The 16,475-nt window shown below is 57.8% G+C and overlaps 1 long non-coding RNA gene across 1 annotated transcript in view; it reads right to left on the bottom strand.

Moving 5' to 3' along the window:
- Positions 1-1,891: 1,891 nt before the first annotated feature.
- Positions 1,892-16,475, bottom strand: part of LOC138920948 (uncharacterized) — a 33,437-nt gene continuing 18,853 nt past the window's right edge. Inside the window, exon 2 of the long non-coding RNA XR_011433031.1 lies at positions 1,892-5,108. This is a non-coding gene — a long non-coding RNA (uncharacterized lncRNA). The remainder of the gene's footprint in view (positions 5,109-16,475) is intronic.

Here is a 16,475-nt window from a genome sequence, read left to right as displayed (position 1 = left end):
GTTTTTGTCATTGTTCCCGCCTCACAGCATTTGGGTGGCCTGGTTCTGGGTCCCCAACAGGCTCCACTCCCACTGATGGGGACAGAAGCTCAGTTGGCCTCAGCCACTCTGTTTCTGAGACAGCCTCGTGAGTAATGAGAAGCCCTCATGTCATCAGCAGAGACAACCAGGCCAGAGGTCTGGCGTATCAGTGGAGGCGGGGGGGCCACTGTTTGCTGAGAGGTGACGGGGGTGAACAGAGGAGCTCCTGTGCCCTGCCCCCACCCCCAGTGGCCTGAGGTCCAGCAATCCAGAGAGGGCCTCCCAACCTGAGAGATTTGAAAAGCACAGTCAGCCCAGCAGGACACTCGATGATAAAAATAAACCGTTTCTGCACACACAGGGCTTGCAGTGGACGGCACTTTCACGCACATTATCGTCTTCATGCCTCATTGCCATTCTGCACAAGGATTTACATCCTGCTTGCTTCACAGACTCCCATGGGCCCCACTCCCAGGTGCGCCGGCCAGGTCGGGGCCGTGTCCCCGAGGAGGGCAAGCCCAGCGGAGAGCGCTCTGTCCTCCTAGTGCATTGAAGTCTATGGAGGATGCTCGTTGGCTGAAATTGGACCCAAAGAGGCTGCGTGTGTCCAGCTGGCTACTCATCTGCCCAGTCCAGGTTCTCAGTGTCCTGTGTGTCCAGAGTCACTGTGTCTAGGCTGGTGCAGGCTGTGGGCTATCACGCTATAATTTTCGGACAACTTTCTGCTGCCCCCAGTGCAGTGTGGCTGGGTTCAGGGGGAGGGGGAGATCCCCGGGCTGGCTGGCCCGGGAGGGGATGTGGGGAGTAGGGACTCTTGGGTTCGCCCTGGCACTGGCCTCCCAATGTTCCCTTGACCTGGCCTCTGGCCCTTTTCCTGTGTGAAATCCACTCCTGGCCCTGGCCCAGTGCTGCCTCTTGACCTTGGTGCTCAGGGGCATCAGCCAGGGCCCGGACTTGGGCAGAGGGTCCTCCCACTTTCCCCCAGCTCCCCTCCCCTGAAGGCTGACAGCAGCTGAGGGGTCCTGACACTGCTGCCCAGAGCTTCCCTCTCTGGCCTTTGGCCTGGTCCTGGGTCCAGCACTGGCCAGGGCTCAGATCTGCCCCTCCTGGCAGTCACCTGCCCGCCAGGGACACAGCAGCAGCAGCCCTCCTCCCGGCTGTGTGAGAACGAGGAGCCCGCACACTCAGAGGGGCCAGCACGGAGCAGGGCCTTCCCTCGGTGTGGGAAACCCAGCATGTGCAGTGGGTGCGTCCACACCCCTCCTGTAAGTCCCAACACCCCAGGTCCGTACGGACCCCGCCCAACTCTCACTTCACATGGTTCTCTTGGGTTGACCCTGCCTCCTCCACTCCAGGGGTGGGCAGTGCCCGGCCTGGCCACTCAGTGCACTCAGCCCCTGGCCCCACCACTGCGATTGGCTCAGGATGAACATGTGACTCAATCTGGGCCAACGGGCATCTTCCCTGGGACGTCAGCTGGAACTGGGAGGAAAGAGGTGGTCTCTGCCGGGATTGCCCACCTGGGGGCCGTGACTCTGGGGCTGGCGGGGGGGACCAGAAAGTGGGGCCTACGGGAAGTCACAGAGCCAAGGGGAGAAGCAGGGAGGCGACCCCCTGGGCTGGAGGCACAGTTATCCTGGGGAGGGTAGCCCCCCGGGTGGGCTTAGCTGGTTAGAGCAGGCCCCCCATCAGGTGTGAGTGGTGGGGGTCTCATGCTCCTGCCTTGGCTGGTCAGGGCGGTGGTATGGAGACGGTGCCTCCGGGTTTGGGGCACACACCACACATTAGTGAACACGGATCTGTACAGTGTGTAAACTCTCAAGCATTCAGCCTTCAGCAACTGTTCTCTCTGGCAGAAGCAAGCGCCAGATTTTTTCAAATCACATAACTAATGCATATTTATTATGGAAAAGTGAGAAAACATAGGCAGGCAAAACAAAATAATATGAAACCATCCACCATTCCAAAGTAACAGTAGTTGGAAGTTTGCTCTATCCTTTTCTAGACATTTTCCTCTGCAAAAATTACACCTATCTGTGGGTGTCTACATATTTACAGAAATGGGTTCCTGCTCCAAATTCTGTTTTACAATCCCACTTTTTTCATTTAATGTGTCATGAACGTTTTTCTATGACAAGTATACAATAGAGGCATCATTTTTAATGGCTGCGTGGTATTTCCTCATGGAAATCAACAATAATTTAAATAAACAATCCATTGCCATTGGGTGTTTAAGTTTTGTGGCTTTCCTTTGGTTTTGCTTTGAACATCTTGTATGTACCTGGCTCTCTTTGTACATTTATCCAATTCGTTCTCTGGAGCAAATTACGAAACAGCAACGGCTGCATTGAAGGTAGATGTGTGTCCAGCAATCACAGCACATGTCGCCCAAATAACTTCCCAAAAGCGGGTGGGGATGGCGGCTCACGGGCTCCTAGGTCCTGGTTCTGCTTTCTCATGCTGTGAAGACTCCACCAGTCTCGTGGATGAAATACGGTTTGCTGTTAGAATTTGAAATTCTCAGATTACTAAATGTTTTTCCTATACTTGCTGGCTACGTGTATTGGTCTTCTTGAGGACATTCCCCCCACTTTTAATTGGGGGTATTTCTTGGTTTGAGTCCCTCAGAACTAAGTCCTGACTCAAGGATTTGCTTGCAAGTAGTTTATCTGGGATGTGGTCTCAGCACCCACCCAGGGACCGAGGACACGAGATGGAAAGAGAAGGCAGCCAGTGCGGGGGTCTTATAAGCCACTTGCCACTGTCCCACTGGGATAGGACACCCCTGCCAAGAGTAGAAAGCTGAGCAAAGACCCCCAGCTCCACCAGGCACTGTCGAGGGTGCTGGGGGCGTAGGAGCGGAGGCATCATTCCTCAGGATTTGGGGCCAGCAGAGTGCAGGCCCCGAAAAGAAGTGCAGGGGATGCTGGTGGCCAGTGAGCAGGACAGCCGACAAGGTCAGCCCGGTACTGTCTTCCTCTTGGTCATTTGAAAGCTCTCCTCAATGCTCGAAGTGTGGACTGCATCATAATATTATGTGTCGAAAAGGCTGGAACTCCTGCCCCCAAAGCCATTTGCCACTCTATTTTGTTCAAGGGACATTCTTTGTCATGCAAACAATTTTAGTTCCTTGTTTAATTCTTCATCCTTACAGTTTCTGCCTTCACGACACGCGCAGACGACTTCTTCCCTCTGAGAGAACATAAACATTGTGCTCATCTATTCCTCGTATTGCAGCCATTTTGTTTTAAAAATAAGTCTTTTATCCATCTGGAACTTGGCTCTTGATCCCTCACGGGTATGTTGGTGAGAAGGCGGCGAGGGATGCACGGAGGGCTGCGAGGCAGGGGTCATTTTGGACCCCAAATGGCCCGATTTTGATATTGTACCTGCATCAGAAAATGGGGGTAAATCTAGATGAAGATCAGTAAAATAAGAAGAGCTGTCCCGTTTGCAAATGACAACAGCAAACATCTACACTGCACTCACCTTCTTACGCAGCTGGTCCTCCCTCCCTGGCCACGTGCCTGGACCCGGGGCGGCGGTGGCCTGCAGGCTTGGGGGAGGCCAAGGCCCAGGCCTGCCCTCTCCTGTGCGCTGAGGAAGGCCCTGGCGCGGCTGAGCTGCCTGCGCGGTCCCAGCCCTTTCTGGGCACGGCCCGGGTGGCGATGGGTGCAGAGATGCCCAAAGCCGGCGCGGCAGGAACTGCTCCCCAGACAGCGGGGCTGCACTCGCTCTGCTGCAAAAACGACTTTAACTCCAGGCGTGGGGGCTTTCTCTACACGGGGCAGAAAGTCAGTACTTCAGGCTCTGTGGGCCGTGAGGTCTCTCGAAGTTTCTCAATTATTGGTTTGCAGCACAAAAGCAGCCACAGACGGTACAGAAATGAATGAGGTGGTGAGTGCCAGGAAAACTTGATGGACACTCAGCTTGAACGCCGTACAGTTCCCATGTGATAACATTCCTGAGTTGGCATGTGTGAGGCTCTCATCACGTCTCCTGTTCGAGCTTCGTCCCCACTTTCCACTCCTCCTTTTCCCGGGACAGAGCTCCCTGTGGCCTGGGGAACCCTGAGGTCGTCTCCAAAGGCAGAGCAGCAGACAGGTTGACACGTTCCGAGATGCTTGAAGGAGACTTCGGGGGATGTGTCCCCCTTTCTCCCTCCTCACTGCACCCAAGTGTATCACAGAGGAGCCTTCGGGGCCCTTGGGGCTGACCTCGGGGTGGCTGCCATGCAGGGCTGCGTCCCCTCTGCACAGACTGTGTGTCTCAAGGGTAAGCCACCCTGGGAAGCTGAGATAAAGGGTGGTATGGATTCTGCGCATCAGCTCCCATGTGCTCTTCCAGAACAAGCCTCCCCTCCCCCCGAGAGTTCATATTACGAGCTGACAGCCCGCCGGCTGGTGCTCCCTGGGATGCCACACCTGTGTGCGAGAAACACCATAAGCATTTGCACGGCTTGATGCTGTGGAAGCCACGGGCCTTCCTGCTGGTTTACATGTTTGGTGAAGGAGGCTTAGCTGCGTGCAGATTCCCCCCGAGCTGGGGGTCAGCAGATGGATGGGGCGGGGCCCAGACAGCACCTGGCCTTGCTGTGCATAGGTGAGAACAGGCGTCCCCAGGACGGGGTGGAAGCAGATGCCCATGTCCATTTGGGTCATCACAGACCCGTGGTGCCGGCACAGGAGATGGCAGACCCCATGGGGTGTGTCTGTTTTTGCTTTTATTGCCTGAGCCTCTGGTGTCACACCCGAGAAATCCTCTCCAAACCCAATGTCGTGAAGCTTGTGTGCTATGTTTCTGCTAAGAGTTTTATTGTTTTGGGCCTTACGTTTAGGTTCTTGATCCATTTGGAGTTCATTTTTGTATCTGGTGTGAGGTAAGGGTTCAACCTCCTTCTTTTGATGTAGCTTTCCAGTTTCCCCAGCACCCCTTGTTGAAGGGACCGTCCTTTCCCCACTGAATGGTCCTGGCGCCCTCGTGGAAGGTCATCTGACCATACGGAAGGTCGTCTGTACCTGGGCTCTCTGTTCTGCTCCGCTTGTCCGTGTGTCTGTCCTTACACCAGGAGCGCCCTGTTTTGATCCCTGTGGATTTGTGGTAAGTGTTGAAATCAGGAAGCATTAGCCCCCCACCAGACCCGCCCTCTAACTGTGCCCCGAAAAAGCTGCGTTATTGCCACATGAGGACGCCCGCACTCTCCCCAGCCCCCACCCCAGCCCCCCCCCCCCCCGAGCACAGGGAGCAGGAAGAGAGAGATGGAGCCCCTCCCTCCTGTCAGGAGCCAGGTGGGCGGAGTGGTCCAGGTCTCCTGTGTCCTTCCAGCGACTGTGAGGCTGTGCAAACCTGGCACGTGGCCTGGTCTATAGAGGACAGGGCCGTTCACGTTGGTCCCCACGTCTCTCCTGGTCCAGATGCTCTCTGTTTCCGGGTGGACTAGCACTGTCTGCGTCATCTCTTACGCTGCTTTCTCACTTCTAACCCCAGGAGCCGAGTCGTGCAGACAAGCGGCTGGCCTCGGTTACCTGCCTCATTGTCCCGTCCTCCTGTCCCCTCTTCCCAGGACATGTGCTCTGTGGCCCTGGGTGCCTGCCAGCCCTCCAATGTTTCCTTTGCACACACGTGTCTCCATGAGCCACGGATGAGCGGCCTTCTGTCTGTGCGGTGGTCATGTGCGAATGTCACATCCCATCAGCATTGTGTTTTGGTCATCGGTCCTGAATGAACCTGCAGATTTCAGGCAATTCTCTGGCTTCTGGGTGACGTTCCATGGGCCGTCTGCCACGTGTAGGTCGTCACTCTCCCGTCCATCAGACATTTATCATTTATCAGGCACCAACCGGGTGCTGGGAAGGGAGCAGCAGACCAAGTAGATAGAGTTCCCGCCTGAGTAGGACTTCAGGGGCCAGAGAGACAAGAAGCAAGCAGACAGGTCATTGGTGGAAAGCGTGCGGAGAAAGATGGAGCCGGCTGAGAAGACAGGTGATGTCAGGTGGCGTAGGGGCTACGTTATATGTGAGGGCCCGGGAAGAGCTCCCCATGAGGTCACACTTGAGCAGACAGCTGAAGCAAGATGGGGCCAGCCTGGCAGATGAGCAGGGACTGCAGGCACTGGGCGACAGGAGCACAGTGGGTGGGGGCTGAGGTCAGAGGGGGCGGCAGGTCCTGTGGGGCTAGGTTCTCCTGAGAGGTGGGATCCCGGGGAAGGGGCACCTCCAGCTGATGTATCTGGGCTGGGGGGACACAAGCGCAGGGTAGGGAGACCAGGGCAGACCAGGGGACGACTGGCCTTGGACAGGTGTGGCAGCAGGCATGGCAGCAGGCGTGGCGGCAGTGGGGAGAGCTCCAGACTTGTTATTGAAGTTGGAGGCAATGTTTGATTTATCTGCTATTAGGTTGTCTCCAAGGCCCAGCTATTGCCAATGGTGCTGCTGCGGACACGTCCTCGTCCCATCTCTGGGAAAGGTTCCCAGTGCAGAACTGCTGACATCCAACGTGCAGCCCGGTGCATCCTCGGCCCCACAAGCCCCGCCCACCTGCTTCCCCCAGGCTGCTAGCCGGGCTGGAGGCCAAGTCTCCGGTGAGCTTTGAGCACTGCATGGAGGCTGTCCTTGGCTGACCTTGCTGGACGCACCTTGCCACCTCCCCCACCTCCAGCCCTTTGGTACTCACAGTGAGGCTTCTGAGCAGCAGCACCAGCATCTCCTGGAGCTGGGTGGAAATGCTGCGTCCAGGCCACGCGGACCCACTGAACCACATCGGCACAGTGCCCAGGAGACCCACGCGTTACCATTGGGAAACCTCGCTCCACATTGCCGTTTTCCCAACACTAAGAATCACCTGCATTGTTGACAAGCACCCAGGTAATGTGACACAGGTGGGTGAGGACCCTACCTGGAGAAGCAGGTGCAGCCTCTGGGCTCTTGTTAACACCCCCTCCCCTTGCCCACCACCCTGGCAGCCTCAGTCTCTTCATCCATGGAAGGAGGTGGTTATGGGAACACGCTAACTGCAAAGCACTGGACAGTGTAGCCCCTTCCCACTGCCTGAGCGCCGGGGTTGGCACACCGCACTCCCCAAGGCCTGCAGGAGCTGCCCACACATGCCACTCGGCCACCCAGGCACCTGGGCCATGTCAGCGGCTGCTCCCCGCTCAGAGCTCGTCCCCTGGCTGTCCATGGCAGCAGGGGCCCACGCACAGCGCCCCATGGGTCAGCCCCAGTGGTCAGAACGCTGCTGCCCAGGCACAGTGTGGGAACAGAGCCCCGGGTGTGCTGCCCACAAAAACAGACAGGATGCCGGCAGAGCCGGGCGTGTGGGAGCCGGAGCCCGGCAGCTTCCCAGCGCCGCCCACCAGGATGCCAGGAGGCCAGGGGCCCAAAGAATGTCTGGGAAATTTCGATAGCAGCCGGGGGTGAGAGTTTCCAGCCAGCCCGGGGTGAAGCAAGCCTCAAGGAAAACAGCACAACAGATAAGGCGGCGAGCTCGCCTTCCGGGCCCTGCTGCTGACTTTGGCACAGTCGGCACCCGGCCCTGGACGCACAGGGACCTGGCACTGGGGGCAGGTGGCAACTCAGGGCTGGAGGGAGCTCGAAACTTGTATGTCCAGATCCAAAGCACAGGGAGGACATGGAGTCTGGTGAGGGCTGGACTCTGACCCTGGGGGGCACTCCTGGCCCTCTGCTCCCGCCACATCACGTCACTGACCCTTATCTGGCAGTAAAGGGTTTGCTGACAGGCGGGCTGAGCAGCCAGTGGACAGGAACCCAGAGGCTCATGTGGGCCCAGGGGGCCCCGGGGTGGGTCTTGAGCTGAGCACAACCCCCACGGGCTCCAAGGGACCTTCCTTGGCTTTTCCTGTGGTTATATTTCTACTTGGTCGCAGCCACCCTTGCACCTAGCACAAAAACCCAGCAGCACAAGGGAGAGAGCCCAGGTCCCTGCCCGGCCCTGCCCACCCCTCTGGCCAGTGCCTGCTCCTGTGCAGCCGAGGCTCAGACAGGGGCCGTGTAGAGCCCTCACGGCCTAGGGTGCCCTGTCTGTTTTCCTCCTGGTTTTGGTTTTCTCAGCTATCTTTGCACCCTCTCCCCTTGCGTTGCCGTGGGCTCTGGGGCGAGGATCACAGGCCATCATGCGGATTCCAGCGTGGCTACCCGCACCCCCCTTCCCCGCCCCTCCCTGGGCCCCTCTACCGTCCTCGCGGCTGGATCCACTTCTTTCTCCTGCCTCATGCCCTCGGGTTTGGGGGCGCATCCTGTGAGGTCTCACCCAGGTCACAGGTGCATTGACTGCAAAGAGTCCCGCTGAACCACACAAAGGAAGGCGAGCCCCCTCCCCACGAGGAGGCCACTAGGCCAGATCCCAGCTCCAGCTCCAGGTGCAGGCCCTGGCGTCCTGCAGGCCTGAGGAGGGGTCAGAATGGAGCAACTCAGGCCCAGCGTGAATGACTGGCCACAGAAACAATGGAGAACCAGGCTTTGCCGAGAGAGGAGTGTGGACCAGGCCCCAGGGTACCAGCCTTAGGCCTGGCCAGGAGCTTTGGGACAGCCCAGCTGGACGGTCAGAGGAGGGGCTTGTCCGGTCCATCTGGGCCCCCAACATTTCTGCTTCATCATCTCGTGGCCACAAGCAAAGTGGGCACAGTGGGGTTGGGGGACAGCAGCATTTTAGCCATCCACTTCCGCTGGGGGAGTCCGAGACTGCCCAGGGCTGCAGCAGTCACAGCCTCTGTTTGCGGAACCTGGGGTTCCTGTGGGTCGATTGCATTCACCCAATTGTGGGTGGGGGCCCATTACCCAAAAGAAGAAAATGGTATTTGACCTCTGACCAAGACCGTGGCCTGGGGCTTCTGCCTCTTGGGACAGGACCTGCGGCCCTGCTCACAGCTGGCCTGGAGATGAGGGGGCCACAGGCTGGGAGGGGAGGCTCCCTCCTCACTCCCCAGGCCGCCATCAGAGTTCAGCTCAGCGACAGCAACGGACCTGGAGGTAGGTGTGCAAGGAGCGGGCCCCAGCCTTACACCCACGTCATTCTGGGCGCGGGCTTCACCCCCTGGCCTTGGTTTGGGGAGGAGCCTCTGCTTTCCCATCTTGAGGGGTGCACAGCACTCCCGCCGTCATCAGTTGGGACCCCCACTGTCCACCGAGGGGGCTTGTCGTCACTCAGCTGTGTTTTCTTCGTTCTCTGCAATCGCATGAGCCAAGCCGGGGCCAACCCGGGTGGAAGGCTCCAGGAAGCGGCCAACACAACATTCCTGGCCTCGGGAAGCCCCTGGGCTGAGTCCAGGGTCCCGCGACGTGGCGGAAGGCGCACACTGCTGAGGAGCCCTCCCTGCCCGCGGCACACCGATGCTCGCCCAGCCTCCCCTCCGGCGCTGCCCTGTGCGACATCCCACTCTGGGACCACTTCTGCATCTGTCCAGATGCTTCTGACTGCAAACCCAGGTCCATTCTCCAGGGGTGTCTCCTGCCAGCTCAGAGAGCAAGTCGGCACCACTGCCTGGTGCGACCAAGACACGGACAGGACTCTGATCTGGGCCCAGCTGAGCCAGGAGCCCAGATGAGCTGCCGCTGTCCCTGTCACACCGAGTCTGCTTCTTTGTGTGATGGCATTCACTCTGTGGAGACCAGAGGTGGCCCCCACACCAGCAAGCTTCAGGGACAGAAGCCGCCTGTTACCCCGGGAAGGTTCCGACGGCTCAGCTCAGGCCACAGGAGCACCTGTGACCCAATCTCTGACCGGAGACTGGACAAGCCTGCCTCACACACCCCTGTCTGGGGCCGGCAGAGTGGTCAGCTCCAGCCAAACCGTGTGGTCTGAGAATGGGGGTCCCCAGTCACACACTAAGCAGGCAAAAGACATGAGGCCACCCCAGGTTTTCATCGCTGCCTCCTTCACAGAGTGAAATCAGGAAATAGCCGTGTGTCTGACCACGGGTGCCAGGTTAATAGACTTGGGGACATGCACCCCACCAGCTAAGATGTGGGGGCACGTGGTCACACGGATAGATGTGTGAATTAGCAGGGTGCCAAAGGACATGAGCAGTTGGTCCCAGACATGTCCGAAATGCCGCCCGATAAAGCCAGTCCCACGGCAATTTTATCTGAGTGGTTGGAATACCAGCGGGTTTTATTGTCTTCTTGTTGCCCGTCTGTACTTTCTCAAGTTCCTGAAAGGAACACACGTGGATTTTGTAATAAAGAAGGCAAGCATCACTGTTAATAACATGTGGAGGGTACCCCAGCCCCCCGCCAGCTGTCACAGGAGCCGTGGGAACCAGGTGCGCTCCTGTCAGACGTCCTCGCTTGGCTCTCAGCCCGTAATCCCTGGGCTGCAGTGGACAAGCCTGGCACTGCTCGCCTGCTAACTGGTCATCCTTCCAGGCAGACTGGAGGTGGGGCCTCCAGCCCAGCCCAGGGGTCTTTACAAAGGCTCCCATCTCTGCCAGTGGAAGGCCCACGGCCTCACGCCCGGGCCATCCCTTGGCCATGTGGCTCCCCAGCTCCCCGGCTCACCTGGCCGGGTCCATCTGGCCCACCTGAACCTGAGGGCAGGTTCCCCATGAGTGGCCCCCGCAGTCACCCACCAGCCACAGAGATGTGTCGGCAGGGCCCCAACAGCAAGAGCTCCAGTTGTCTGTCACCAGAAATGCACCCAACTGCACACATGGCCTCCACTCGGGGCCCGACAGTTCATGGGGTGTTGTCACCCCCAAACCAAGCTGGCCTCGGCTCCTGCTCAAAGCCCCTGCCCGAGATTTCTTCAGAATCTCCTTGCTGCCCCCGCCTGCCAGCCGTTAGCCAACCTTTTAGAAAATAAAAACTCAGAATCCAAGTATTGATCTCAAGGGGTGCTTTGTTTCCTAATGAATAATTGACTGTAAAGCAGATCCACGGCTTACATTTAAGGTTTCAAGTCCTCTGGTCAAACATCCATCAAGCAAATGGATAGAAATACTTAATTTGACGGAGAACATGTGCTGCCACTGGCAACCTGCTCAGACCACTTCTGTCCAGGCTGCTCGCCTGTCTCCCGCACCGGGCGGGTCTTGGGCGAAGAGGTGTCTCCCCGGGGAGCTGCGAGCCTGAGCCACAGGTGCGGTTTGTGAGGGGCTGTGGGTGCACAAGGCCAAGTCTGAAGGGACTCCTGGAACTTCTGACCTGGTGGCCTCGTGGAGGGTGACGGCTGGGGATCTGCTGACTTGCAGATGACAGGCTGAGCTCACACAGCCGACCAACAAAAATGCAAAGAAAAAGGTGCATTTGCCTCCAAGCTCTCAAATGAGTGTGCCACTGCCATTCTGCAGGAGACACAGCCCCAGAGTCAGAGACCCCCGCGTGGGGGACGCTGAGATCTGCTTCATAGCTTCTGCAGGTGGCGGCTCACAGCCCAGCTTCACGGATCATAAGCAGACACTTGACGAGCTTTCACGGACTGAAACTACTGTGGAACCAGCGCCCAGATCCAGACACAGAACATCACTGCCCCCACCCCAGCCCATGACCGCGCCTCCGACCTCTGCCTGCATAGACGTCCTCGCCCCCGGGAGCCTCATAGAGATGGTCATGCTGTGTGTGTTCGTCTGCGTCTACACAATCATACGGCCAGGTTCGCCCCATCCGGGCTCCACAGCTGCATTTACCGAATTTGGAAACCTTCCCCCAAGTCTCCAAATCGAGGTCAGGGGTTACTTGGCAAGAGCAGGCTGGGCTCCACAAACAGGATGCCGGTTCTGGAGGATCCCAGAGGGCTCCTCGGGGCTCATTCAGTGAGTACCAGCCTTGGGGCTCAGCAGGTTGGGGTGCTGTGAGGTAGACAGTGGCTGGGGAGGCTGAGGGCACCCCGATCCTGCCCCTCACCCCAGGCACCTCCTCTACCCCCTCCCCTCCCCTCTGCTCTCTGCTTTTCTTTTCTTCCTGCCTCTTGGCACCATCCTGGCTCCATCACCCATCTGCCACCGCCAGGATGCTCCAGGTGCAACTGAGAGAACACTCTCCTCAAACGGTTGCCCGGCCACGGCATTCACTCAGAACGGTCAGAATTGGAGGTCCGGGTGTGCCATGGGCTCCAGGCATGGCTGATCTGGGGGCTGCCCAGGACGGTGGAGGGGGGTGGGCTGCTTCATCCCTCTGCCAAGCTGGCTCCCCATTTTGGGGACCATTGGCAGTAAGCGGGGCTTTGTGCTTGTTGGACCACCAGAGCCAAACCCTAAAGCCAGGTCTCCCCATGACTGGCTTAGACCAGCTGGTCACTTCTGCAGGGAGTCAGGAAACAGCCTGAAGGGCTGAGAGGTGTGGAAGAAGACTCGAGGGCTCTCCGCCGGCCACGGGAGAGGCACAGTGTGACTGACAGTGGGCCAGCCAGGCCCCTGGAACCCGGCCCCGCTCCATGCCCGGCCGTGGGTGAGCCGCCAGGCCTGCCAGCCCCCCTCTTCCTTTCTACATAATGTATGCCGTTCCGCTAGATCAGATCTGCCCCTGCCTGCTAGAACCTTCCAGGAGCCTCGTCCATCCAGAGTTCAACAGGAACCTCCTGTGCGTCCCAGGCACCCGACATGCCCATTTCCTGCCCCCTCCCCCTTGTCCCCTCCGCCTCGGCCCCCTCAGCCCGGCCTCTGGTCACATCCAGAAACTGTGCACCTGCTGCTCCTAACGGAACATCCTCCTCCCAGACCCCTGAGTGGCTCCTCGCCCAGCCGGGGCTCTGCTCCACAGGCTCCTGCCCGCCCCATCTCTACCCTCCGCTTGTATTCGTTTCCTCTGCTCCCCACAAGTGCCTGCTTGGCTTCCTGTTTATCACCGGTCTTCCCCCAGAACAGGAGTTCAGACCCCTCGTCAGAGGACAGCAGGCGCGCAGGACCAGGGTGGGTCCTGGTGCTGGCAGCATGAGCGGACAGTCTGACAGGCAGAGCCAGGTCTCCAAGGAGGGGCCAGCTCCGGGCTCTGCTGTCTCTGCTGGCTCCGCGTCCCCAGGTGTGAGTTCTCCAGCCCACTGCTCAGCCTTGACCCTCTGCAGCCTGTTTGCACAGCTGGAGAACAGAAGGGTGCACCGTGCCCACTGGGGAGAGGAGCCGAGGCCGAGGAGAGCTGAGGGTTCTGGCCCCGCCCTGCAGAGAGGACCACCCCAGACTCAGGCCCACGCTGTCCACAGCGAGGTGGCTCCAGGGTGGAGGCTGAGCGGGGAGGGGCAGGGGCCGGCCCAGGTGGCTCAGGGGACGGGGTATAGGGCATCCGCTCTGGTGTGTACCACACTGTCCTCAGCCCCGGCCGGGCAGGGGAGCCTGTCTTCAGGGGACAATGCGGAGCATTGGGTGGGCTCTGCTGTGTCTCGGCCACTGGAGCCGTCACACCTCCTGCACCTGCGGATGCAGCAGCTGAAAGCATGCCCTCCCTGAAGGTGGCGTCAGGACAAACAGCTCCCAAAGCTTAGTGTCCCGCGGGCCAGACGGACAGTGGTAACGGAGGACACAGAAGGCTTTTTGCTCTTGCTGTTAAGAGTTCTCCCCCTTGGGGGGAGGGAGGTCGCACTTAGGATGACCAACGCGTCCCAGCATGTCCAGCCCTTTCCTAGTTTCAGCCGTGGGTCTCCCACATCCAGCAGTGCCTGGTTCCCAAGGCCGCTGCTGCTGGGCGGCACCTGCCCCACCATCTCCTTGAGCTCATTGTCACACAAGCCGTCTTTGCAGAAATCAGAGTGGCAGCCGCAGGAGCAGCCTTCACAGCTGTACAGACAGGGGTTCCCTTTGGCCCAGGTCCCTAGGCCCCTATGCATCCTTGTGGTCCACGCAGGGAGGCTGCTTCCCGCCGAGAGGCGCCCTCGGCTAACTCAACCTTGTCCCACCCATGTCTGGGCCCAGGGGGTGTTGCAGGGCCCTGAGCTCCAGGCTGAGGGTTTAGGGGCTGTGACAGTGCCCGGAGTCAGGGCTGGGGACAAAGTGTCTTTCTGGGGGGAGCCCGTGACAGGTCCACCCTTGTGAGTCCCAGGTCAGGCTGCGGGTGTGCCACCGGCCCCTCTCCCAGCGCCCCAGGTGCCCCACCGAGGTCCTGCCCACCAGCTGTGGACACAGAGAGGACCGGCCAGGAGACGCCCAGGCCCGGGGGAGGAGGAAAGGTTTCTAGCTTAAACCTGGACTTGGAAGGATGTGCTGAGGACTGTGGGCCCTGTGACAGGCAATGGGGTGCCCACCAGCCACAGGGAGCCGGCGTGGAGCCAGCCCCAGGAGTGCCATCTACAGGGCCTGACCGAGTCACAAACATCAAGAACCCTGTGCAGCCTCTCGGCTTCTGCGTGCTGCTCTGCTCTGTTTAAAAACTGTTCTTTTAAATACAAGAGTCACCCGGTAGATGAGACCGCCTTCCTGGAGGCAGACTTGACCGAATGTCAGAGCCTGCAGCGCTCTCTCACTTTGACCCACAAGTTCCAGTTTTGGGAATCTGCTCTAAGGAAGCGCTGAGCACCAAGACCCATTTACACAATGGAGGGGGCCTAACAGCCGTGCTCAGAGAGTCAGGGAACTCTGCTGCCCCGGGGTTCCACAGATCCGTGGGTGGCACTGCCCCAGCCCCCTGGTGAGTTTTCCCACACTGGTGGGACCAAGCGCGGACGACTGCTCTCCCAGACACCGCGGCACCAGGGGCCCGGGCAGAGGTCTCTCTGCCAGCTGCAGGAGGGGAAGCAGGGCGCCCTCGGGGCCTCAGCCCTGCACCCCAGGCACACGTTGGCTTCTTGGAGTCAGTGTGGGCGGTGGCCCCTCACAGTCCAGCGCTGGCCCAGCAGTGCCAGGAGGCTGGAGGTGGGGCACCCCTCTGCTGGGCTGCGGCACATCAGACTAGAAAATATTATACTATTACCAACACCAAACATGTCAGCTGCCAATGAGATCACCTGTGACTCTTACTTTTTTCTTCATACCTGTCTGCATTTTCTAGATTTCCTACAATAAACATGTATTATTCTCTAATTAAAAAAACCCAAGATGGTAGACTTCCACTTCTAGCCAAGGTGGAGTGACAGGGACTGGATTTACTTTCTCGCCTGAAACAACCAAAAGCCAGACCAAACATCTGAAACCAGGCCAAACATTTTCAAGGTGCCGAACATCAAGCGACAAAGAGCTGCGAAGGAGGAGGGATGGGAAACAGACGAGGTGAGCTGGGGGCGCCCCAGCTGGCTGCCTGGACAGAGTTTCCAGGCCACAGAGCAGGGAGGGGCCCCCGGTGGAGGCTGGGGGTCATCCTGAGTTGGGGAAGCCAAGAATCTGGGGAGACCAAGGCAGCTACAGTGTGTAGGACAGAACCTGAGAGGAGACAGCTCTCCCAGAGAAGCACAGGGAGACGCAGTTTCCCGCGTGTGCACCAGAGGACGGCTCAGCAAACCGAATTTGTAGTTAAAAGCCTTCCCACAGAGGCAGCTCCAGGCCTAGCTGGCTTCACTGGTGAGTTCCATCAGACGCTAAGGAAGAACTACCAGCAATTCCTCGTAAACTCTTTCACAAACTGAAAGGAAAGGAATTACTCCGAAGTCATTCTATGAGACCAGCATTATCCTGATATAAAAACTCAGACAAGGTACTACAAGGAGAAAAGGAAAAGATACGGGCAAACGTATCTCATGAGCATAGACGAATAATTCTAAACAAAAGCTTCTTAAATTGAATCTAGAAATACATAACAAAGATAATACATCCCAACCAAGTGGAGCTTAGCCCGAGAATTCAGGTTTGATTTAACATTGAAAATTCAATCAGCGTAATTCACCATATTAATAAGCTGAGGGGAAAACAATGTGATTATCTCAACAGACACAGCACAAGCATTTGACAAAATCCAACATCCATTCTGATAAAAGCTCTCAGCCAACTAGAAATAGATGGGAACTTCCTCCCCCGATAAAGGGCATTTACAAACCCTCGGCTGACGTCATGCTTAATGGCGAGACTGAACGTCCTCTAAGATCAGGGACAAGGAAGGATGTCTGCTCTCCCCGCTTCCACAGTGTTCTAGCCGGGCAGTTAGGAGAGAAAACAGAAAACGAAAGGCGTCATGATTGGAAAGGATGCAGACGACAAGCTCATCTGTGCAGAAAACCTAATGGAGGCTGGAAAAACCCTACTAGAGCCAACGAGTGAGATTAACAAGGCTACAGGGTCAAGATCAACACACAAAACTCAGCTGTATTTCCACACACTGGCAACGAGCAATCGGAAACCGAAATGAAAAGAACAATACCATTTATAATCGAGTGACAAAAATGAAAAATTTAAGGATAAATCTGACGAAAGATGTGAAAGATGTGTACACATGAAACAACAAAATTTGCTGAGAAAAAATAAAGAGAACCGAATGAAATGGAAGCTATTCTGCTTCACGGGTTGGAAGACTCAACATTCTTAAGGGACCAGTTCTCCCCAGATTAATCTATGGAGTCAACAAATCTCAATCAAATCAAATCAAATG

This window comes from Equus caballus, chromosome 26 (genome assembly GCF_041296265.1).
Source record: "Equus caballus isolate H_3958 breed thoroughbred chromosome 26, TB-T2T, whole genome shotgun sequence".
NCBI lineage: Eukaryota > Metazoa > Chordata > Mammalia > Perissodactyla > Equidae > Equus > Equus caballus.
The sequence above is the reverse complement of the archived record's forward strand: the minus strand, read 5'-3'. Positions and strand labels throughout refer to the sequence as shown.